Consider the following 24,497-nt stretch of genomic DNA (forward strand, 5'->3'; position numbering starts at 1 on the left):
TGTTCATCCAGCCCTCCACGGGGTCCTGTTCATCCAGCCCCAACCGGCTCGATCGATCAGGGTCCAGTTCATCTAGAGGCAACACCACGGGGTCCTGTTCATCCACCCCCACCAGGAACTGTTCATCCAAACCCCCCCAGCAACGCTCACTGTTCATCCAGAGGCAGCATCGATCGGCTTCAGTTAGCAGCAGTAGCGAAGGAATCGCTCAATCGGGTTCAGTTAACAGCCATCGATCGATCGCTAGGGTTCAGTAACGCGTAGCCTGAAGTGCAATCGCTCAGGTTCAGTTAGAGCCCAACTCCTCACTCGGGTTCAGTTAGAGCCCAACGCTTCGCACCCATGCGCGTGCATGTACGAGAGAAACGCGCATCGCTCGGCCTAGACAACCCACCGTAACCAGGAACACCCTGATATTTTCCTCGCCCTTGCTTCTACCACAGTTTTTTACGTCATGGACGACCCAAAGAATGTCATGCAGCTGCGTCTCCGGCCCGCCCAGGACGAAAAGCTCATTTTATGTCATGATTTTTTGTCATAGAAGTAGGACCCCACCACATCTATGATGATACCGGGTTTTGTCACAATTATCGTCATTGAAGTGTCAAAAGTATGACATAATTTTTTTTCGTTCGGCCCAAAATGTCACAGATGTGTCTTTTTTTGTAGTGACATCTCATCAAAATATCGAACGAATACCAAATTCACATGACTACTTATAGCAAGACTTCTCCCATGTCCTCAGGAACAAACGTAACTGCTCACAAAGCATATTCATGTTCATAATCAGAGGGGTATTAATATGCATAATGGACCTGAACATATGATCTTCCACCAAGTAAACCAACTAGCATCAACTACAAGGAGTAATTAACACTATTAGCAACCAACAGATACCAATCTGAGGTTTGGATACAAAGATTGGATACAAGAGATGAACTAGGGTTTGAGATGAGATGGTGCTGGTGAAGATGTTGATGGAGATTGACACCCTCCCGATGAGAGGATCGTTGGTGATGATTTCCCCCTCGCGGAGGGAAGTTTTCCCGGCAGAACAGCTCCGCCGGAGCCCTAGATTGGTTCCGCCAAGGTTCCGCCTCGTAGCGGCGGAGTTTCGTCCCGTGAGCTAGCTTATGATTTTTTTCCTCGACGAAAGACTCCATATAGCCAAAGATGGGCATCAGAGGGCCACCAGGGGGCCCACAAGGCAGGGGGCGCGCCTAGGGGTGTAGGGCGCGCCCCACCCTCGTGGACGGTGGGTGGCCCCCTCTGGTACTTTCTTCGCCCAATATTTTTTATATATTTTGAAAATAATTCCCGTGGAGTTTCAGGACTTTTGGAGATGTGCAGAATAGGTCTCTAATATTTGCTCCTTTTCCAGCCCAGAATTCCAGCTGTCGGCATTCCCCCTCTTCATGTAAACCTTGTAAAATAAGAGAGAATAGGCATAAGTATTGTGACATGATGTGTAATAGCAGCCCATAATGTAATAAATATCGATATAAAAGCATGATGCAAAATGGACGTATCACGCCCCTCCCATAGGGAGTCCAAATTGGACTAGGGAAGGGGGCATGAGCCCCTTTCCTTCTTCTCTTCCCTCTCCCTTCCCTCTTCCCCCCTCCATGAGAAGGAAAAAAGGGGGTCGAATCCTACTAGGACTCCCCTCTCCTTGGCGTGCCCCTAGTGGCCGGCCTCCTCCTCTCCTCCTTTATATATGGGGGCAGGGGGCACCCCAAAGCACAACATTTATTCTCTTAGCCCTGTGCGGTGCCCCCTCCACAGGTTACTCCTCCGGTCATAGCGTCGTAGTGCTTAGGCAAAGCCCTACGTGGATCACATCACCATCACCGTCACTACGCTGTCGTGCTGATGAAAATCTCCCTCGACCCTCTACTAGATCAAGAGTTCGAGGGACGTCATCGAGCTGAATGTGTGCTAAACTCAGAGGTGTCGTGCGTTCGATACTTGATTGGTTGGATCGCAAAGACGTTCAACTACATCAACCACGTTAACCTAACGCTTCCACTTTCGGTCTACCAGGGTACGTGGACACACACTCCCCTTTCGTTGCTATGCATCTCCTAGATAGATCTTGCGCGATCGTAGGATTTTTTTTGAAATTGCATGCTACGTTCCCGAACAGTGGCATCTGAGCCAGGTCTATGCGTAGATGATATGCATGAGTAGAACACAAAGAGTTGTGGGCGATAATAGTCATACTGCTTACCACTAACGTCTTATTTTGATTCGGCGGCATTGTTGGATGAAGCGGCCCAGACCAACCTTACATGACCATCTTCATGAGACTGGTTCTATCGACAGACATGCAACTTGTTTTGCATAAAGGTGGCTGGCGGGTGTCTGTTTCTCCAACTTTAGTTGAATCGAATTTGACTACGGCTGGTCCTTGTTGAAGGTTAAAACAACACACTTGATGAAAAATCGTTGTGGTTTTGATGCGTAGGTAAGAACGGTTCTTGCTAGTAGCCCGTAGCAGCCACGTAAAACTTGCAACAACAAAGTAGAGGACATCTAACTTGTTTTTGTAGGGCTTGTTGTGATATGATATGGTCAAGACATGATGTGATATGAGTTATTGTATGAGATGATTGATATGTCTCCAACGTATCTATAATTTTTGATAGTTCCATGTTGTTATATTATCAATCTTGGATGTTTTATAATCATTTTATATCATTTTTTGGTACTAACCTGTTGAAATAGTGCCAAGTGCCAGTTCCTGTTTCTTCCATGTTTTTTACATCACAGAAAATCAATATCATACGGAGTCCAAATGCCACCAAACTTTACGGAGATTTTTTATGGACCAGAAGGAACATGTTGGGCCCTGGTTGCACCCGGGGGGAGGCCCGAGGAGGGGACAACCCACCAGGGCGCGCCCTGGTGGGTTGTGCCCACCTCGGGTGCCCCGGACCGCCTCTTTGCTCTATAAATACCCAAATATTCCCAAAACCCTAGGGGAGTCGACGAAATATTCATCCAGCCGCCACAAAGTCCAGAACCACCAGATCTAATCTAGACACCATCTCGGATGGGGTTCACCACCTCCATTGGTGCCTATTCGATGATGCGTGAGTAGTTCTTTGTAGACCTTTGGGTCCGTAGTTAGTAGCTAGATGGCTTCATCTCTCTCTCTCTTGATTCTCAATATAATGGTCTCTTGGAGATCCATATGATGTAACTCTTTTGCGGTGTGCTTGTTGGGATCTGATGAACTTTGAGTTTATGATCAGTCATATCTTTTTATATGCATGAAAGTTATTTGAGTTTCTTTGATCTCTTATATGCATGATCTATTATAGCCTCTTATTTCTTCTCTGATATTTAGGTTTTGTTTGGCCAACTTGATCTAATTACCTTGCAATGGGAAGAGGTGCCTGGTAGTGGGTTCGATCTTATGGTGCTTGATCCTAGTGATAGGAAGGGAACCGACACGTATGTATCGTTGCTACTAAGGATAAAAAGATGGGATCTATATCTACGCAATAGATAAACGAATCTTGTCCACATCATGTCATCGCTCTTATTGCATTACTCCGTTTTTTCATGAACTTAATACACTAGATGCATGCTGGATGGCGGTCGATGTGTGGAGTAATAGTAGACGATGCAGGCAGGATTCGATCTACTAATCTTGGACGTGATGCCTATGTAATGATCATTGCCTGGATATCATCATAATTATTTGAGGTTCTATCAATTGCCCAACAGTAATTTGTTTACCCACCATTTGCTATCTTTCTTGAGAGAAGCCACTAGTGAAACCTACGGCCCCCGGGTCTTCTTCCTCATATATTTGCTTGCGATTCGCTTTTCCTTTGCATTTTTATTCAGATCTATTAAACCAAAAATACAAAAAAATACTTTGCTGCACTTTATTTTATTTACGATCTATTATTTCAATCTACTACAATTTTCTGGCATCGTTACCCGAAAGGGATTGACAACCCCTTTAACACGTCGAGTTGCGAGGTGTTGTTATTTCTGTGCAGGTTTTGTTTATATTGTGTTGCTTAGTTCTCCTACTGGTTTGATAACCTTGGTTTCTTCACTGAGGGAAATACCTACCATCGCTGTGCTGCATCATCCCTTCCTCTTTGCGGAAATACTGATGTAGTCCTAGCAGATAGGAGCTTTTCTGGCACTATAGTCAGAGAGAAATCAAAAGGAATTTTTGGCGCCGTTGCCGGGGAGGATCTTCTTCATAACCAGGTTTCTAGTTGCAAATCTCATCTCCTCACAATTTACATTATTCGCCATTTGCCTCTCGTTTTCCTCTCCCCCACTTCACAAAAAAATTCCGTTTTATCCGCCTCTCTTTCTCGTTCGCTGTTTTCTTGCCGGATCTATTTTTGCGTGCATCTTTGTTTTCCTTTATGGATAGTTCTCCTTCTATTGCTTACACTCCCGAGGAAGAAGTCCTCAACTTTAAACAAAGGGGAGGAGAAAATTTAAAAGATGCTTGGTATAGAATTTTCAACGATCATAATAGATCTATCCGTAAGTAATCTACCATTGTGCTTCTGCGTTGTTTTTATGTTGGCATCACCACTTGGTATGGATTCGTCCTTGATACGATTACCGGTGGCAATTTCTTAATGAGTCCTCCTTTTGATGCCCTTAATGCTACGGGAAATTTAGTGGGTTCACTACCTCTTATGGTTAATGAAACAATTTTGACTCCTGAGCATGTTATGGAAAGATTAGATGCTATCGAAAAGAAAATGCTCACCGAAGATCATATGGAAATAATATATAAAAAGATGCATAATTTTACTACTCATCTTGGGTCAAAAGCGGGAGATATTTTTAAGTTGTTAAAAGAGAGGGGTACCTTAATCAATGAAAGAATAGAAGAAAGTCCGTCTTGGATTGATAAATTGGAAGAAATCTTTAGTAATCTAAGCATGACTTTTACTACCACTAAAATTACTAAGGAAACTCCCATAAAGATTAGGAGATTCAGGAACAAGGGTGCAAATTCTAGTAATGGTAATAATGGAGATCTTAAGATGATTAGTGTTCACCTGGATTTTGTTGAAGTGATAAGAGATCCTTTTTGCAAGAATGAAATCTTTGAATTTATTCCTAGGAGTATTGTTATTGAAAATATTTATGCTAAATCCTTCAATGATTCTATGTGATTGATTGAAGAGTCGGATGACAAAACTTAGATCCTTGCTTTATGCCTAGCTAAGGGCGTAAAACTATAGCGCTTGTTGGGAGGCAACCAAATGAATACAATTTATTTTTTGCTTTTTTGCTTTCTGTCGTTGTGTGTTAGCACAATTATGATACTGTTATGATTGTGTTCTTATGTTTTAATTAGTGTTCGTGCCAAGTAAAGCCTTTAGGATCTTCTTGGGTAATAGTTGTTTGATCTTGCTGAAAAAACAGAAGCTTTTATGATTATGAAATTAATTTCCATTTTTACCAGAGAGCGATAAAATACCCATTTGACCTGCAGTAGATCAATATACAAATTCTCAGGTGTTCCTAATTTTTCAGAATTTTTGGAGTTATAGAAGTATTCGAAATAGTCAGATTGCTACAGACTGTTCTGTTTTGACAGATTCTGTTTTCTTTGTGTTGTGTGCTTATTTTGATGGCTCTATGGTTTTCTTTGATAAGTTTTTGCCATAGAAAAGTTGGAATATAGTATATATAATACAAAAATAAAATATGAATTGGTTTTATACAACACTTAAGTAGTAGTTTAGTATTCTTATATTAACGGATCTCACGAAGGTTTTGTTGAGTTTTGTGTGATTGAAGTTTTCAAGTTTTGGGTTATCTTATGATGGATGAAGGAAGGATGGAAGAGCCTAAGCTTGGGGATGCCCTGGCATCCCAAGCTATTATCCAAAAATGAGAAACCAACTAAGCTTGGGGATGCCTCCGAGTGGCATCCCCGCTTTCTTCCAACAATTATCGGTATTTTACCCGAGACTATATTTTTAGTCATCACATGATATGTGTTTTGCTTGGAGCGTCTTGTATGATATGTGTCTTTGCTTGTTTTAATTTGTGTTTTAAGTCATCAATCCTTGCTAGACACACCTATTTGAGAGAGCCAAAATTATATCATGACTTGTTATAATTGTTCTCTATGCTTCACTTAAATCTTTTATGAGCTAGGACTTGCTCTAGTGCTTCACTTATATCTTTTTGAGCACGTTGTGCTTAGTATTTTTGAAGAAATGCTCTCTTGCTTCACTTAGATTTATTTGACATTTAGAAATTTTTTGAAGAAATTCTCTCTTGCTTCACTTAAATTGTTTTGAGAGAAAGAAATATTATGCTCATGATCTTCACTTATATTTGTTTGAGCTTATGAAAAGCAACACATGAAAATTAGTCCCAAAGTGATAGATATCTAAGAAGGATAAAGAAAATAAACATGTCATGAAGATCATTGGACAAAATAAACTTGATTCTTAGTAATAGTTTTGAGATAGGATGGTGTGAGTTATGTTGATGAGTAATTATGCTCTAGTAGGAATATTGGTGTTAAGGTTTGTGATTCCCGAAGCATGCACATATAGTCTCTCGTTATGCTATGATGTTGGAGCATGATTTATTTTTGATTGTCTTCCTTATGAGTGGCGGTCGGGGACTAGCAATGGTCTTTTCCTACCAATCTATCCCCTAGGGGCATGCGTAGTATTACTTTGCTTCAAGGGCTAATAAACTTTCGCAATAAGTGTATGAGTTCTTTAGGACTAATGTGAGTCCATGTATTATACGCACTCTTACCTTGTCGCAATTTGCTAGCCTCTACAGTACCATGCATTGCCCTTTCTCACATTGAGACGTGGTGCAAACTTCACAGGTGCATCCAAACCCCGTGATATGATACACTCTATCACACATAAGCCTCATTATATCTTCCTCAAAACAGTCACCATACCTACCTATTATGGCTTTTCCATGGCCATTCCGAGATATATTTCCATGAAACTTCCACCGCTTCCGTTTGATGACTTGAGCACTCATTGTCATATTGCTTTGCATGATCATATAACTAACATAGTGTTTGTGGCTCAGCCACCCTTCATTATTTTTCATACATGTTACACTAGATCATTGCACATCCTGGTACATGCCAGAGGCATTTATATAGAGTCATATTTTTTCATAGGTATCGAGTTGTAATTTTTATTTCTTTTGAGTTATAAGTAAATAGAAGTGTGATGATCATCATTATTCATTTTTAGAGTAGTACCCCAGTGAGGAAAGGATGATGGAGACTATGATTCCCCTGCAAGTTGGGATGAGACTCCGGACAATGAGAGAAAAAAGAAAAGGAAAGAAAAAAAATAAAAGAAAAAAACAAATAGAGAAGGGGTATTGCTAGTATTCTTTACCACACTTGTGCTTCAAAGTAGCACCATGTTTTTCATATGGAGAGTCTGCTATGTTGTCACTTTCATATACTAGTGGGAATTTTTCATTATAGGATTAGATGCACACCCACTTAGTCTTCATATTGAGCTTTCATACACTTATAACTCTTAGTGCATTCGTTGCATGGCAATCCCTACTCCTCACGTTGATATCGATTGATGGGCATCTCCATAGCCCATTGGTTAGCCGCATCAATACGAGACTTTCTTACTTTTTTGTCTTCTCTATATTTACCCCCATCATCATATTCTATTCCACCCATAGTGCTATATCTATGGCTTGCGCTCATGTATCGTGTAAGAGTTGAAAAAGCTAAAGCGCGTTAAAAGGTACGGACCAATTGCTCGGCTTGTCATCGGGGTTGTGCATGGTAAATACTTTGTGTTAAGAAGACATAGCTTGACAAGACTATATGATTTTGTAGGGATAACTTAATTTAGCATTGATATTGAAAGTCATGGTTGCTTGTTGATATGCTTGAGTATCTAAATCATCATGTTAAAACTAGACTATTGCTTTGAATCACATAAAAAGTCCAATTGTCCATGCTATAAAGAAAATAATATGATATGACATGATAGGCAGCACTCCACATAAAAAATTCTGTTTTTATCACTTACCTACTCGAGGACGAGTAGGAGTTCAGCTTGGGGATGCTGATACGTCTCCAACGTATCTATAATTTTGATTGTTCCATGTTGTTATATTATCAGTCTTGGATGTTCTATAATCATTTTATATCATTTTTGGTACTAACCTATTGACATAGTGCCAAGTGCCAGTTCCTGTTTTTCTGTGTTTTTTACATCATAGAAAATCAATATCAGACGGAGTCCAAATGCCACGAAACTTTACGAAGATTTTTTATGGACCAGAAGGAACATGTTGGGCCCTGGTTGCACCTGGGGGAGTCCCGAGGAGGGGACAACCCACCAGGGCGCGCTAGGAGGCCCAGGCGCGCCCTGGTGGGTTGTGCCCACCTCGGGTGCCCCCCGAAGCGCCTCTTTGCTCTATAAATACCCAAATATTCCCAAAACCCTAGGGGAGTCGGCGAAATATTCATCCAGTCGCCGCAGAGTCCAGAACCACCAGATCCAATCTAGACACCATCTCGGATGGGGTTTACCACCTCCATTGGTGCCTCTCCGATGATGCGTGAGTAGTTCTTTGTAGACCTTCGGGTCCGTAGTTAGTAGCTAGATGGCTTCATCTCGCTCTCTCTCTCTTGATTCTCAATACAATGGTCTCTTGGAGATCCATATGATGTAACTTTTTGGCGGAGTGTTTGTTGGGATCTGATGAACTTTGTGTTTATGACTAGTCATATCTTTTTATATCCATGAAAGTTATTTGAGTTTTTGTGATCTCTTATAGCGTTGTATTTCTTCTCCGATATTTGGATTTTGTTTGGCCAACTTGATCTATTTATCTTGCAATGGGAAGAGGTGCCAGGTAGTGGGTTCGATCTTACGGTGCTTGATCCTAGTGACAGGAATGGAACTGACACGTATGTATCGTTGCTACTAACATTACAAAAAAAATACACTTCCGTGATGATACGTGTTTGTCATAGTAGGTCGCATTTTTTTTCATGCATGTACATCCATGACGATTTTATGACAGAATCAAGATAGTCATACCTGTGCTGTCGTAGAAGTGTTCCATGACATTACCAAAATTATCATCACGGAAGTGTCCACTTCCATGACGATAAATCACGCGTCACAGAAGTGCTTTCATCAAGGGTGACCGACACATGGCATCCACTGTAATGGAACGCCGTTAAGCTATCGGGTCAGATTTTGGATCCGATAACCTGTTTACAGCCCTGACCAATGGGAGATTTCGACGTGTAAAATTCTGATTGGCCGAAGGGAACACCTGTCAGCTCGTCAGTGGGCCAGATGTCGCCCGTCCATTGGAGGAGACATGCCTATGATACGTCGACACATGGCTGGGCCCAACAGAGGCCCATATAGGTTAAAAAGGCCGGCCCAGTCAAAGGCCCGTAGAACTTAATCAGGTACTAGTGGGCCAGCCCAAAAACGGCCTGCTTAATAAAGGCCCATTTACGGCCCGAAGCCAGATCTGGCCTGTTAATTGTTCGCCCAATATTTGGGGCCATTTACGGCCCGAAGCCAGATCTGGCCCGTTAATTGTTCGCCCAATATTTGGGCCCATTTGCGGCCCTAAGCCAGATCTGGCCCGTTAATTGTTCGCCGAATATTTGGGCCCAACTACAGCCCAGTGACTTTCGTCCTGTTAGAGGCCTGATGTGGACACGGGCCCATTTCAGCCCGGTGTGACTTTCGGCCTGGGAATGGCCCGTGCTGCCCATGGGCCATATATGGTTCGACGGGACATCGGGCCCACTAACGGCATGTGCTAAAGGTTGCAACAGTTAAGCCCAATGTGACTTTGGGCCTATTAAAGGCCTGTCGCATAATTCGCCCGTTGATGCCTGTGCTAAGCTTTCGGCCTCTTAAAGGCCCATGATATCAGTGGGCCAACTAAGGCCCGAGATATGTTTCGGCCTGGTAACGGCCCGTGAGCTAACTGGGCCCAAAACGGCCCGGTCTACATTTCGGCCTACTGAAGGCCCGTCGGTGACTAGTGAAAATTGAGGCCCAACATGTATTTTGGCCTGCTAAAGGCCCGTGTTTTCATCTCGGCCGTAACAGGCCAGTACAATATTTAGCCTGTTAATGGCCCAACGCTACCTGGGCCAAACTAAGCGCTGGGTCGACAAAAGGCCCAACTAAAATATAGGCCGGTGTAAGTTTGGGCCTGGCACAATGTGTGAAGGCCCCAATCATTCGGGCCCAAGAAAGACGCAGGCCGACCCAATTGTGGCCCGCTAAAACCCGGCCAGTTAGAGTCGAATGTTTCGGTCTGGTCGACTACATCTGATTTTTTTTAGATAGCGAATGATGGCAGTAACTAGTAGGAATTAAGAACAAACCTACTCTATAGAATAAAGAAATTACGATATAGTAACTAAGAATAAACCTACACTATACAATAAAGGATTTAAGGTATATTACATCCACTGGGCATCGAAGTTCGCCACCAGTGATCATAAAGCGCAACGAAGAAGCAGATTACAAAAACTGGGCACCATTGCAGTGTAACAAAATAATACTGAACCGAGACCACTTCCAAGACAGTTCAAGAAAGGTTAGCCTTGCGGGGGAACTGCTGTGCAAGCTGCTGAGCAAGGCTGTGAGACCGGCCTAGCATGTCGGTCATAGCTTCCAGGTGTAGCTGTTTAGCGATGAGGTTCTCATTGGTGTTCTCTGCAATCTTTCTTAGAGATAGGACTTCAAGTCGAAGTTGAGTTGCAGAATGCCTTTCTGCTAGAACTTGGGACTGAAGAAGTCAAACTGATTCAGACAACGAATTCTGTGAGCTTGTCTGACTGTTAGTCTCAAGTAACTTGAACACTGCATCAAGACAAGACTTTGGGGTTGTCTCGCTATCTTCAAGATGTTTTGCCTTCTTTGCTGCAATATATGTTGGGTTTGTCTCACAGCCTTCAGCAGACTTGTGCATGCCATCAGGCATATCACCCTGAAACAAAGCAGAGAGATGACAGGTTTTGCACGTGTATAAACAAAGATGATAACTGTTCTGTCAATTCTATCCAATTTCAAATTAGAAAATAAAGAGTAAGTTCAAAATATCAATAGCATAATTTGGCATTGTTCATAATGCGGGGAGCTTCACCACACTACTGGATTACCATGTCAACATAACAAGCATAGATGAAGGGCAAAGAAAATCATTATATCTATTTTGGATAATGTGCATGGCATGTTGTTCATATCATCAGCCACATCAGTAAGATAAAACAGGAGATGACAAGGTGCAAACGTGGGCTGCTTCACCACACACTGGATTATAGATCCACAAAAACAAGCATACATATAGGGAGTATTAAGTAATGTGCATGGTATGAATAAGGAATTTGGTTTTACAAGTAAAACTTAGAACTTACGGTTCTTACGAACATGCATTTTGGTAGAAACAGCAAACTAAACAGCAGTAAACGATAGGGAGTATGAGCAAATTAAACAGCAGTTGAGGATAAAGGCTTTAGAAGGACTGACTTACATTAACAGTTAACACCGGCTTTATAATGCCCTTCTCCATGTCAAGGGAAGGATAACTCAAGAATTTCAGCATAGAATCTTCTTCATAAGCATTGCCTGTACTCTACATTTTGTAGAGAGTAATTATAGATATGATAATACTGGAAGGGATAGAGGATAATGAAGATAAGATGCAGATTGATGCTACATAATCAACTACCAATCCCTGGAAGTACAAGCGTTACAGGACAAAATGTACTGACAAGAGCAATGGGCTACACTTCTGCACTGGCATTGTCTGTGTATTCTACTTGTTGGTAAGATTAAATATAGATCTGATCTTTTTTAGTAAATGGTGGGCGAGGGAGATAAGATGCAGAATGCTACAAAATGAACCAATCCCTCTTCCCATAATACAAGAGTGTTTTGAACACTGGTGTACTGTACAAAACGTTCTTATATTATGGGACGGAGGGAGTAGCTGTTAATGTAAGTACAGTGATAGACCACGTTCAGTCCTTACAAGAGGACTGCAGAGCTAAACCTCTTCAAAAGCATTGGGTTGATTCTAAATTTATGTAAGAGTCCATACGGATCTTATAATGTCCACCAAATGGACGATTACGAGGCTAACATGTGCAGTGATGCTACATAATCAAACAGCTATGAAAGTAAGTATGGTCATACAGGGCAAGAGGTACTCACAAGAGCAATGCAGTGTGCAGTATAGTTGCGAGATTCTGTGGTCCCTTGAGAACGAATGTTCTTCTGCTAACAGTTTTCGTACAAGTGAGACATTAAGGCAAATGCAGAAATGTAGTTCAAATTGTGATGTGATATCATAGACAGTACCTTACGCTGCAGCCGAGACCAATGTGTAACAAGATTATTCCAGTCACCGTCGGATAAATGTAGCACCGGAGACTTTACAGAAATTTCGTTCAGAGGCTTGCCATCGAAGTGCGCTTGCCTCAGGTAGGAACGATACTTCATCAACGAGTGCTTGAAAAGCGCAACCAACCCTTGCTCGTCATCACAATCCAGTTTGCTCCTCGCCTATTTAAAAGAATGAAATCTTGTGTCTTCTGTCAGCAGAAACATATGCAGTAATGACCATGAATAACATTAGTACATTACTTACGCGTAAGTTGCGGAGGAAGACTGGAAATTGTTCTGTGTCTGCGGTATAATCTTTCCATGAAGGAAAGATGCGCACAAAGTTCCTGACAACAACATAAGCTTCATCTTCTAAACTGGGAAGAAATGGAACAGGGGTCCTATTTGCTGCAATTGGGGCTCTCTCTGGTTCGAAAAGGGATTTGGCAACTGGATTTGGTGTACTCTTTGCTGGAATGGGGGTTTTGCGTCGTACAACTGGTGCTATGTCAACTGGCATAATCATACTGTTTGCTGCAGTTGGGGTCTGCTGAGTTGGGGCATCAGAAATGACCAGTGTAGTAGGGCTAGAGTCTGCTAGAGTTGGGGTATTTTGTGGGTCAGGTGATATTGCAACTACACCTAATGGGCTATTTGATTTATCAGGTGCCACTACCTTTTCCAAATACTTTGCTTGTGCTCCTCCACGATCAGCAATCGCCCTCTTCCTTTTGAACGTCTGATACACAAGAACAACATTTGAATGGATAAATATGGTATGATGACAGATGGAATATGTACTGAAAATGGATAGGCAGGGCGTATTCACATACACGATGTGTAAACTAAGCTAATGGCAGTTCAACAAAGTAGAAGCAATGCAAAGCATCAGTTGCAAGATATGTGCGAGCAATGTAACCTTGGAAAGTTAGAGCAAGTACCTTGATGGGTGAATAAGATAGGGCATCTTCCTCTGACTCCTCCACTAGGGAGCTACATTGACTTAGGTCTCCCTCTAGCTCAGAATCACTGTTAGGATCATATTCTGAGCATGAATCTGTAGGTGGAGAGCGTTTGCATTGCATTGCATCCAGACTTGATTTCAGTCCCTTAATGCCAAGTTTGACAGCCATGGCATTGTTCTGCTTTATTCTTTTCATGCGCGCAAGCTCATAATCATTATGATGCTGTTCAGAATCTGAGATTCATGAAAACATAAAAAGTAGTCAGATTATCTATGGAATGCATTGCGGATTCAACTCGGAGAGTGTCTCCCTATAAACCCCTGCATATGCAAAGTTCACCTCCCCAACCGTGCTGACCAGACCACACACAGAAATACAAACCCCTTATGTCTCTATAACAGGCAGACACACATTTCAAAACTGAAGTAGGAACATTAGAATCATATGAAATTCGTATTTGAACCAAATAAACTAAGCAATTATGAGTGGCGTAATGTTTAGCTTCAAGGGTGGAGTGTTGGTAGTGCGACACAAAGCAAGTAGGCAGATTGTATTCCATGTAAAAGATCGAAACCTATGTAAAAGCTGGAAATGACACTTTCTTTCTATACAATGCAGTGTTCGTTACCCACACATGATGGAAGAGATCACATAGAGAAATACTATTCACTCATGTCTACGGTTCCAGTATTTAGAAACAGGGTGGTCCACCCTAAAAGAATATTGACAAAAATATGACAAGGCAAGCATAGATGTAGTGAATCAATCATTTACTTGTGAGCTTACTAGGACAAGTATGCAGAATTGTAACTGCAGTAAGAGACCGTCCAAAATCTGAATGAAGAAGTTTGTCTAGCACTTATTGTTTGCAACTAATCGACGTGAATAATTGGATATTATATCGAATGAGTAAGAAAGACAAGTAAAATTGTCAACAAACCTGGCTTGCAGTAGTAATCTGGGTCAATGTCACTACGACCAACAATCCAAAATGACTAGTTTCTGTTCCGAGGGCCGGAATTTTGAAAACCCTGTGAACTTTAGAGGTACTAAAGATTACTGAAATACATCTGAACCATTAAGTGTAGGTAGCACTGAGCACACAACAAACCCTAATGACAGTCCTGCCTAATGAGTAATGAATCAATTAGAAAATGGGTGATGAGGAGTGGCTGCTAAGTGTTGAGGACGTATCTCAGGATAAATCGGGTTGGCTTGGTGGGTGCTGCATGCCTGAGCCCTGAACGGACTGGGAAGGTAGGCACGGCGGCACGCCCGGGCAGCAGTGACGCTGTTGGGCGAGCGACTCCTGGCCTCCTGTTAGTCCGGCGTCTCCTCCTAGATTCATGCCGTCCGGAGACGGCAAGTCGCCGGCAAGGCAGGCGGCTGGGGGAGAGTAGAGATCGAAAGCACGCAGCAGAACAGAGGGGAATCGGGGCCTGGGACAACCCAAAATCCGAGGGTGGGCTGGCCCACCGTGGGCACCCTGTAGAGATACACACCCGAGCGGCGAACTTGCATTTTCGAAACTAATTTAGGAACATTTATCTGACCAATTAAACAACTCTATTTTAATAATATCAGATTTGTATTTGAACAACTAAGCTTTTTTAGCTTGATGGGTGGAGTAGTGTTATTATGACACGAAGCACGTATTCTGATCGTATAGTGATCATAAAAGGGGGAAACTCTAAGCATATTTTTTTAGCAAAAGAGGGTTTCTGCTCCGACTTCTATTAAAGAAACCAGCACAGAACCAACATGATCAATTAAACCCTAAGCATGATCAATTAAACCGTATTATGGCTGTGCCATGGCAGATTTGAATCTGCAAACCAGAGAAATAATATTTAGCATCCATTGTTTGCTTCGAACTAAGAACTAAATTCTAAGAGCTGAAAAGAAAGTAGAGTAACCAAGTTAAGATCTATTTTCTGGTTGAGATCAAAAAGTTGAGGAGATATGAAGTACCACCTCTCTTGCGGCGCCGTGTAGGCATTGGGGGTGTGATGGCTGTCGGTGGCGTTGAAGCAGATCTGCGACGGTAGACGGGTGCATCGGGGGATAAGTACCATTGCGGTGGAAGAGAAGGTCGTGTGAGCGGCCCCGACAAAGAGGATGACGGCACCGATGAAGCGAGAGGACGCGATGCAAGGCTATTGGTCCGTCGCCGTGGATGAGAAACATCCATCTCTAGCAGTGGACGACGCGGTCTTGGTAGGCGCTCTGGCATGGTGGAGGATGGTGGTGATGGTGTGGCGGAGGACGGCGGTGATGGATGGGGTGGCGGACGGAGGCTGGTGTGGGGATGGGGTGTTCTAGCGCGGACGGTGTATGAATGGGAAAATGGAGGGAGAGGTACGGGGAACCATGTTTTTGGGACGGGCCTGTCTGAAATATGGGAAAGTTACGAACTTATCCCCCGTTTAAAATTTGGACGTCTCGTCGGTTGGGGATAGGACGGTAATCTCGCATCTTGCCAATATTTGCCCAAAGCGATTTCGGGCGAGGAGAGGGTGGTTAGCGCCCATGGTTGGCGCCCACGGTGTATGAACGGGGCTGGCAGGTAGGGCGGTTGTGTCACATCTGAGTGAAGTTACAAACCTGCACCTATTGAAAATATTTGCCTACATCAATTTCGGCCGAGTCGAGTTTGTTTTGCCGCCCACCGTGTATGAATGGGGAATGGAGGGAGAAACAGAGGTCTTTCAGACGAGCTTGAATCAAATGAGTTTTGCCGCCCATGTTTGATGCCCACCGTGTCGGAATGGGCTCAGAGGCGGTCGTGTCACGTCTAATTGAAGTTACTAACCTACCCCTATTTAGAGTAGTGGAAATCGGGCCGATGGATTGTCCGTGTAATGGGTAGACATCAATTTCCATCTCCCAAACACTTGGCTTCGGGCAACCAGCGTGGGAGTGGGCATTTTGCTGCTTCTTTCGAATTTTGGGACAATAAGCATCCATGTTTACCCTGGCAACTAAATTCGAATCCATTTTGTATTCCTATATGAATCTTTATAAATCATTCTATGTGTTTTTATATATCTTCAAAAGGACGACAAAGATGTATTCCACTGTCATATATGAATATGGTTTACAAATGTCGATACTCAAATTCAGAAACTAGAATCCAGTTTAAGGTGAATTCAAATATTTGGAACACTTCATGTCCAACTCAAATGTCACACGCAGCATAATGTGTACTCCCATTTAGATATGTACACAAGCGATGTATCAAGATTCAAATACCGAGTCAATCAACCAAGAATGTACAGAACTAATAGACATATAAACACTTATTGAGTATATGGACTAATAATATCAACTAACATACATAAGCCAGACCGCTGTACTTTTTTTGGCTACAACATCATCCTTTTTTTAGCCAACATCTTGGCCCTTTCCGATGCGTGCCACTTATGGTCCATCTATACTACTATTGCTGAATGCACATTCAGCCCGATTGGCATATTTGTAGGTATGGCACATCAATCCAAATGAAATGTCTCCGAGTCTTATCAATTAATATAGACTTGTGCTCAAATAAAATTACAAACCAAAAAACAAAAAAAACAATTATTACATGATCTCTAAAACAAATGGTTTGATTGATTACATGAACAGACAACACAAAGGTTATTCAACTACGAAAATAACATTTCACCTATGATTTACCAAGTAGGAATTCAATTTCCTTTTTTCCTTCAGGACCTTAACAATCTGGCCAGTCTCAGCTTGCTTCGTTTTGAAATACACCGAATATTTAAATGTTTGTCTTGAGTACTGCTTGTGATTGTGTTGTTTGCTTCCTCAACATGTCAACTTCATCTCTAAGTGCAGAAGCAGAATCTCTTTCTACCACTAGTTTAGCCTCTAGAGCATCAGCGGTTGGCAATTCATAATGCACGATTGAGCCGGTGCCACTGCTGTGGTATGATGCAACGTCCATGGGGACCTCGCTCTTTGATCTTGGGCTAACCTATTTTGCCATTAAAGTTCCGATTGGATTCAGAAAAGTTGAAGTTAGCAAAACATCTCAACTGGGAGTTATAACAGCAAACCAGTTAAACAAACAAGGAATTAAAGAGTTTCAATTGGATGCTGAAAAGTAGTTATTAACATCATTGTAACCCGCTGTTGCAGCAGCAAAGGGTTAAACAAACAAGTAGATATTTAAGTTAAGGCAAATAGGTAATTCTTAACAGTAAGTATCAAACACATAGATAGGCGCAGTCTACAATATGATTAATAGGTTGTGCCATTATGTAATCAGTAGCAAACTAAATTAAGCCAAGCAACGTAATTGAACAATTTTGCAATAAGTGGCTAACTAAAATTCCAAGAAGCAGGTAACTGAACTTACACTAGTTCTTTGTACAGGCACACTTTAACATCTTTTTCGCTTACAAGGTTGTACGAAGGAGTCCATGGCATCAATTGCTTGGATACGCAGTCCTAATACTTCTTTCTTCCCACACTGCTTGGTAAGTCGAATGGTTAATCTGGTAAGATGGTGCATCCTTGATATGTTATATGAGGACGTGTAGTCAGACTAGTTGTAGCCAAACACATCACATTGGCTTTTACTGTATATTTCATGCGATTACTTTTGGCATATCGAGATCTAAGTAATCTACAATACGATGAAAAGACTGACATCCTTCACATTATTGGCGAACTCATTTCATAGAAACAAGCAATTCAACCATTTTGTGGGTAAATCAAAAGCGCCACTGGAATATTTTTCACTATCCAATCATACACGCAAAAAAGGGTGACGCCACCATAGGGGCTGGTATGGGCGGCCGCCTCAGGTGGCTGGAAAGTGTGCACCTAGTTTGAGTCATCCAGGTTGGCCCATGCTAGTTTTGTTCGTCCCAACGCACGAGCAGGCAATGTAAAAAATGAAGAAAAATGTTTCAATTTGGATGGGCCAATAACATAAGTGCAAGGCAGGAACTATAGCAGGCTCGCGGCCCAAACGAGCGCCTCCCATATCAATCAATAGCAGGAAAAATCCTAATTCATTCGCTCCAGCCTCCAGTCTTGTTCGCTTCTAACCTAGCCGCCACTGGAAAGACTGACACAACACTTCCTCGCGCCCTTGTGGGAGGGCGGTCGCCGGGCTTCAAGCGAACGGAAGGACAAGAAGATGAAGATCCAACCCTGGGTGTAGCCTGCGTGGGAGGCAGCGGCGGCAGCACGGGCATGGCATCGAGCTTGCGCAAATGGACAGTCGCAGCTTGCAATAGTAGCATGCGCAATGAGCAGGTACATCACATCCCTGATTATATCTAATTCAACTCTTCAATTTCTGGCCAGTAGTTAAACCCGACGGTGTTGTAAAACTGCTTGTATGTAGGAAATCTATGAGAAAATGAAACCAATTTCTACTTATTTTATAACTCCCCCAATCAATACTGAACTGACTGAATCTGATGTATCTAATCAAGTTTTCGGTGCGAACATACAAGCTCATGTTGTTCTTGAGCTTGAAGTGTCTAATGGACAGACTGCTAATGAAGGATTTGATGCAAACATTTTACATGCTCCTGGTGATGAACATACAATGTCTAATGAGGGATCTAATGCAAGCATTTTGCAAGCTCATTGAAGGATTTAGTGTCTAATGATGATCTACTATGTTGAGAGAGACAGAGATTTGTAGGCATTGATGACAAGCAAATTATAGTGCATTTTCATAGCTTGAGGAAACATCAAGGCCATCTACCAGAAATTCCCCGTATCATGACAACATAGCACAAATTGTCACATCCCTAGTCTGGTATGACCTAGACCAGCTAGTCATTTGTGCATCATGTTTAAATTCCATTTAATTTTGAAATGAGGATTTGTGAAACCCTCAGAATCATTTTTTGAAATGACCCAAATAAAAATTTCTCCAAAAGGGTCCAGGAAAATGCTCATCTTGCTCTCTGAAAATATTGGACAGAGATAAAAATCAAACCAATATTTTTAAGAGCTCATAAGTATTTATTTTGGGCATTTGGAATTAATGCATAAATATTTGCATTGGAAATATATTAGTTATATATATATTAATATATGTCCAAAAATTATGCCACCTGTTGGGGAGCTCTGGAATAATGCCACTAGTTCCTACAAAAATGGGCATAAGGAAATAAATTGATTTAGTATTATTACTAAATCAAAACATATGTCAGAAAAATAGAAAAGAAAACAGTAATAAAAAAAGGATACTTACTTGGGCCTCCTCCCTGTGCAGCCCAGCAGCAGCCAGCGCCGGCCCAGCCCACTAGCCCCCTCCTCTGTCGTCTTCGTCCTCGACAGGGGGATGGGAGCGTGCCCGACGCGTGCGCGCTCCGCCGCGCCACGCCACCTCCCTCTCTGCCTGCCTGGCACCCTCCTCGTCGCCCTGGAATGCCCCGGACGTCGCCACGCCCCCCCCGTACCCTCTCTCTCTCTCTCGTTCCTTTCCCCCTCCTCTGCTCTCTCTCTCGCGCAGCCGAGCGGAGCTCATCGCCGCCGTCCACCGTAGCCGTAGCCACCCCCTCCCCCTCGCCTCTCCGACACGCGCAGAAGCTCCGCCACGACTTCCTCGTCTCCTCCGTCAAGCCACAAGACGCCGGACGCCCTGTGGAGCCGCCATCGCTGTCGTCTTCCACCTCGGGCTCCGACCACCGCTGTCGTCGATTCGCCGCACGCAGGACGTCCCCGAGCACACTGGCCTGCTCTGCGAGTCCGCCGTGAGCCCCTCTTCCTTTCCCCTCACCTCTCTCTCTCGTGCGTGCCCTGTAGCCGCTGCCCCGCGAGCGCCTGAAGCCGCCGTCCGCCATGGCCGGCGAGCTCCGTGCTCCCGAGCACCTCCGCCTCGCGTAGTAGCTCCGACGTGCTCCTGCTGCCTCGTAGCTACCTCCTGTGCTCTCCGTTCGCTCGAACGCGAGCTGCAGCCCCACGCCCGCGCTATCCCGAACTCCGGCCGCCACCGAAGTCGACGCTGCGCTCGACTCAGGCCACGTCTCACCCTCCCGATGCTACCAATGGATGCACGCAAGCGCCAGCAACCCATAGCCGCAAACCTCGCGCGAAACCGTCGTCCGTAGCTCAAACCCGAGCCCCTCCGCCGCACCTATCGTCGCCGGCGTCGAGCCGCCGGCGAGTTAGCCTCAGTTGACCAGGGGGTTGACCTCCCCTGGGTCCATGACAGGTGGACCCCGCCATCAGGTGATTAGCTTAAGCTAATCACCACCTAATCTAACCCCCTGACACTGACATGTGGGCCCTAGTGCCCCTAATCCTTAATTAAACTAAACTAACCCCCCTGTCTAACCCGTGTCACTGACGTGTGGACCCCACACGTCAGGTTTGACCCTAGCCAGCCGCAGTTGACCTGCTGACGTCATGCTTACTCAATGCTGATGCAATAAAGATTTTTGGATTTAAATTAAATCAGGAAATTCCAGAAAATGATTTAAACTTCAAAAATTCATAGAAATTCAACCGTAGCTCAGATTGAAATAATTTATATATGAAAAATTATCAGAAAAATGCAATCTTTCCATCTGTACCAGTTTCATGCATGACAAACCAACTTATACCTACTGCATAAGTGAAACACTAAAATGGCTTATATAAAGAACTTATTTGGAGATGCATTTGAACCTTTGGTTCAAATGGACTTCTAACCAAATGAATACTAGTTGCATTAGCTCAAACAGCATCACATCTACATGCCATGTTCATGCATCATATTGTTGCATATGCTTGTGTATTGATTGCCGGCACCGTTCCTTCTCGATAGGTCCTGCTCCGGAGTCCGTTCCAGAGTACCTGTCTGAGGAGCAGTGCCCCCTTGTTGATCTACCAGGCAAGCAAACCCCCTTGTTCATTCCGATACAATCCTACTCTCTCGCTCCTGCTCTCAGTTATTGCATTAGAACAACAACGATTCATCTGCTACTTTGTGCTGCGGTAGTTGAACCCATTCCTCTGCATGACCTGTCATTGCCACAGTAAATAGTTGAAACCCACTAGCATGTGTACGAGTTGATTGAGCCTTGTTGTGTACTTACCATGCTATGCCTGCTATTGCTTAGAGTTGTGTCAGGTCTGATTCATTGGGAATGAATTGGAGTGTTACGATATGTTCTGGTGCTGAGAGTTAAGTGTGTGAACACGAGTTGGTAAAGGTAGCGGTGAGAGGCCATGTAGGAGTACATGGTGGGTTGTCTCACTGGAACCGTCCTTAAGCCCTGAGTTCTATGTATGTTGTCCAATGACTCGATACTACCACACATTGGGCTCCGGGCGCTCCAAGCCCTCTCGACTTATTAACCATCTTGATCTCTGTCCAGGAGTCGCAACTAGTTTCTGGTGTTTGTAGGTAGTGTTAGTAGTCTACCAAGTGGCACCCAACCAGGTGGGCTTGGGACAGACTAGGCACAAGTGGCACGGTGTACCAAGCATAGATCCATCCGGCGAGGTGAGCTTGGGAACCCTGCACACATCGTTTGGGGCCGTGAGTGAAACCCCGGCCGGATCTCCTTGCGGATGGAACCCGAATAGGCGATAAACCTGGATTAGAGTCTTGTGTGGTTAGTCAGGTCGTGGCCGACACCCTCGCCAGGCTTCCGCTTGAAGGTTGCCGAGATACATGACGTGTACATGGCGGTAAGTGGAGAGAGCGTGTGTGAAGAAGTACACCCCTGCAGGGTTAACATGATCTATTCGAATAGCCGGGTCCGCAGTTATGGACTTCTTGGATGCTTACATGGTACATAGACAACTTGAAGTGTATACTCTAAAAAGCTCAAGACAAGTGTGAGTGCTATGGATGGCCTTCTCGTAGGGAGACAGGGATGAATCCATAGTAGTGTATTGTGTGGTGATTAGTGGACTCGTGTGCGCCATATCACCTCAAGAGTTTCTGGTAGTCGTAGAACAAGTTAGCCACAGAGTCAAAGCTGGCTTGCTGCAACTAAACCCCACATTACCCTCTTGACACAAATGCATGTATGATAGGATCTGATGTAAGTCTTGCTGAGTACCTTTGTACTCATGTTGCTTTATTTATGTTTTTGCAGCGGAGACTTCGGTCTTACTAGTGTCTTGTGGACTTCGACGAGTAGCTTGTACCTCAGCTACGATCTTGATCGGATATTGTAGTTAGTCAGGCTCTTCAGCCTTTTTCATTTGTAGATGTCTGTACCCAGACATGTAATGCTTCCGCTTGTTGTTTGTATGCTCTGTATGATGGGTCGTGTGACCCCTGTTTGCAATAAATGCTATGATGGCTCTTTGAGTCGTATCTATATGAGTTGTTGAGTTATGCTGTGATGCCATGTTGTACAACACATACTTGCATGTTATGCGTACGTGTAATGTGTATTGCTATGTGTGGGATCTGACTATCTAGTTGTTTATCCCTAGTAGTCTCTCTTACCGGGAAATGTCTCCTAGTGCTTCCACTGAGCCCTGGTAGCTTGTTACTGCTCCGGATCACTTAGGCTGGCCGGCATGTGTCCTTCTTCGTTCCTGTGTCTGTCCCTTCGGGGAAATGTCACGCGGTGAATACCGGAGTCCTGTTAGCCCGCTACAGCCCGGTTCACCGGAGTCCTGTTAGCCCAATGCTACAGCCTGGATTCACTCGCTGATGACCGACACGTTCGATGCTGGGTCATGGATGCCTGTCCCTGTAAGTTTGTGCCACTTTGGGTTTACGACTAGCCATGTCAGCCCGGGCTCCTTATCATATGGATGCTAGCAACACTATCATATACGTGTGCCAAAAGGCGCAAACGGTCCCGGGCGAAGGTAAGGCGACACCCGTCGGAATACCGTGCGTGAGGCCGCAAAGTGATATGAGGTGTTACATGCTAGATCGATGTGGCATTGAGTCGGGGTCCTGACAGCGTTGGTATCAGAGCCTGACTGCCTGTAGGATTACCAAGCCAAACTGGTTGAAGTTGAGTCTAGAAATTCTTTAGTTATGTAAGGGAATTGATTGTGGGAAGGAACGTAAGGCTCTTTTTACTCCTTTTACCTCATGGCCTTCTGATCCGAGTCATCCTACTTTTCCTACGGGGTTAAGAAACTAGGCTCTCTCTTCCGTCTAGCAGGATCACGTGTTACTACTCCGTAGTCCCATAGGGTTGGTTGATCAGAGTCATATCTCAGTTTTGAGTACTTCCGATGTAGTCTGTTTAGTACTATCCCAGAACCTTGAGTGGTGATGTTGAGTTGTTGTACTACCCCATCGTTGACTGGATGTCTCATTCTGAGCATTTTACTGCCGTTATTCTGCCGGAATTGCCCTAGGAGTTTGAGAGTTACTAATTTCCTTATCCTACATTCTATAGCCTATAGTTAATGTTGATTCCGTCCCTGGTTTTCGTTTCTCAGGATGTCATCAAGTTCTGTTGCTCATAGCCAGAACCACGGAGATGGTAGGGATGAGGATCCTCTCGACCAGCCTTCGTTGGCAGAGTTCATGTTAGAAATGGAGAGGAGAAAGCGTGAGTCCAACCGCTTGTTGGCACGTATCGAGGAGAATACCGCACCTCAGTCCAATAAGTCTGCGACCATTCATGACTTCATTCGCTTGCACCCACCTACCTTTCATCATTCCATCGAGCCACTCGATGCAGATGACTGGCTCCGTAGCATCACTCATAAGCTGCGTTCCGCGAATGTAGCTGAAGATGACAAGGTCACCTATGCCACATACCACCTGGAAGGTCCTGCTAGTCTTTGGTGGCAGAACTATGAGGCTATGCTTCCAGCTGACCAGACTCCCACCTGGAGGGATTTTGTTAAGGCTTTTCGCGAGCATCACATTCCTGAAGCCCTCATCGATCGCAAGAGAGAAGAGTTCTGTAGTTTCACCCAGGGTAAGATGGCTGTTGATGCCTACAGTAGAGAGTTTGAGAACCTTGCCCACTATGCTTCAGAAGAGGTGTCCACGGACGCCAAGAAGCAGGCTAGGTTCCGGAAGGGTCTCAACCCCAAGTTGCGTCGTGATCTTCACCTGCATCATTGTGATACATTCCAAGCTCTGGTGAACAAGGCCATTAATGCAGAGATAGCTCAACTCACTTACGAGGAGTCTCGTAAGCACACTCGTGATTTGGGATCTTCCTCGGGTTCTAGT

This window comes from Triticum aestivum, chromosome 2A (genome assembly GCF_018294505.1).
Source record: "Triticum aestivum cultivar Chinese Spring chromosome 2A, IWGSC CS RefSeq v2.1, whole genome shotgun sequence".
NCBI classification, from domain to species: domain Eukaryota; kingdom Viridiplantae; phylum Streptophyta; class Magnoliopsida; order Poales; family Poaceae; genus Triticum; species Triticum aestivum.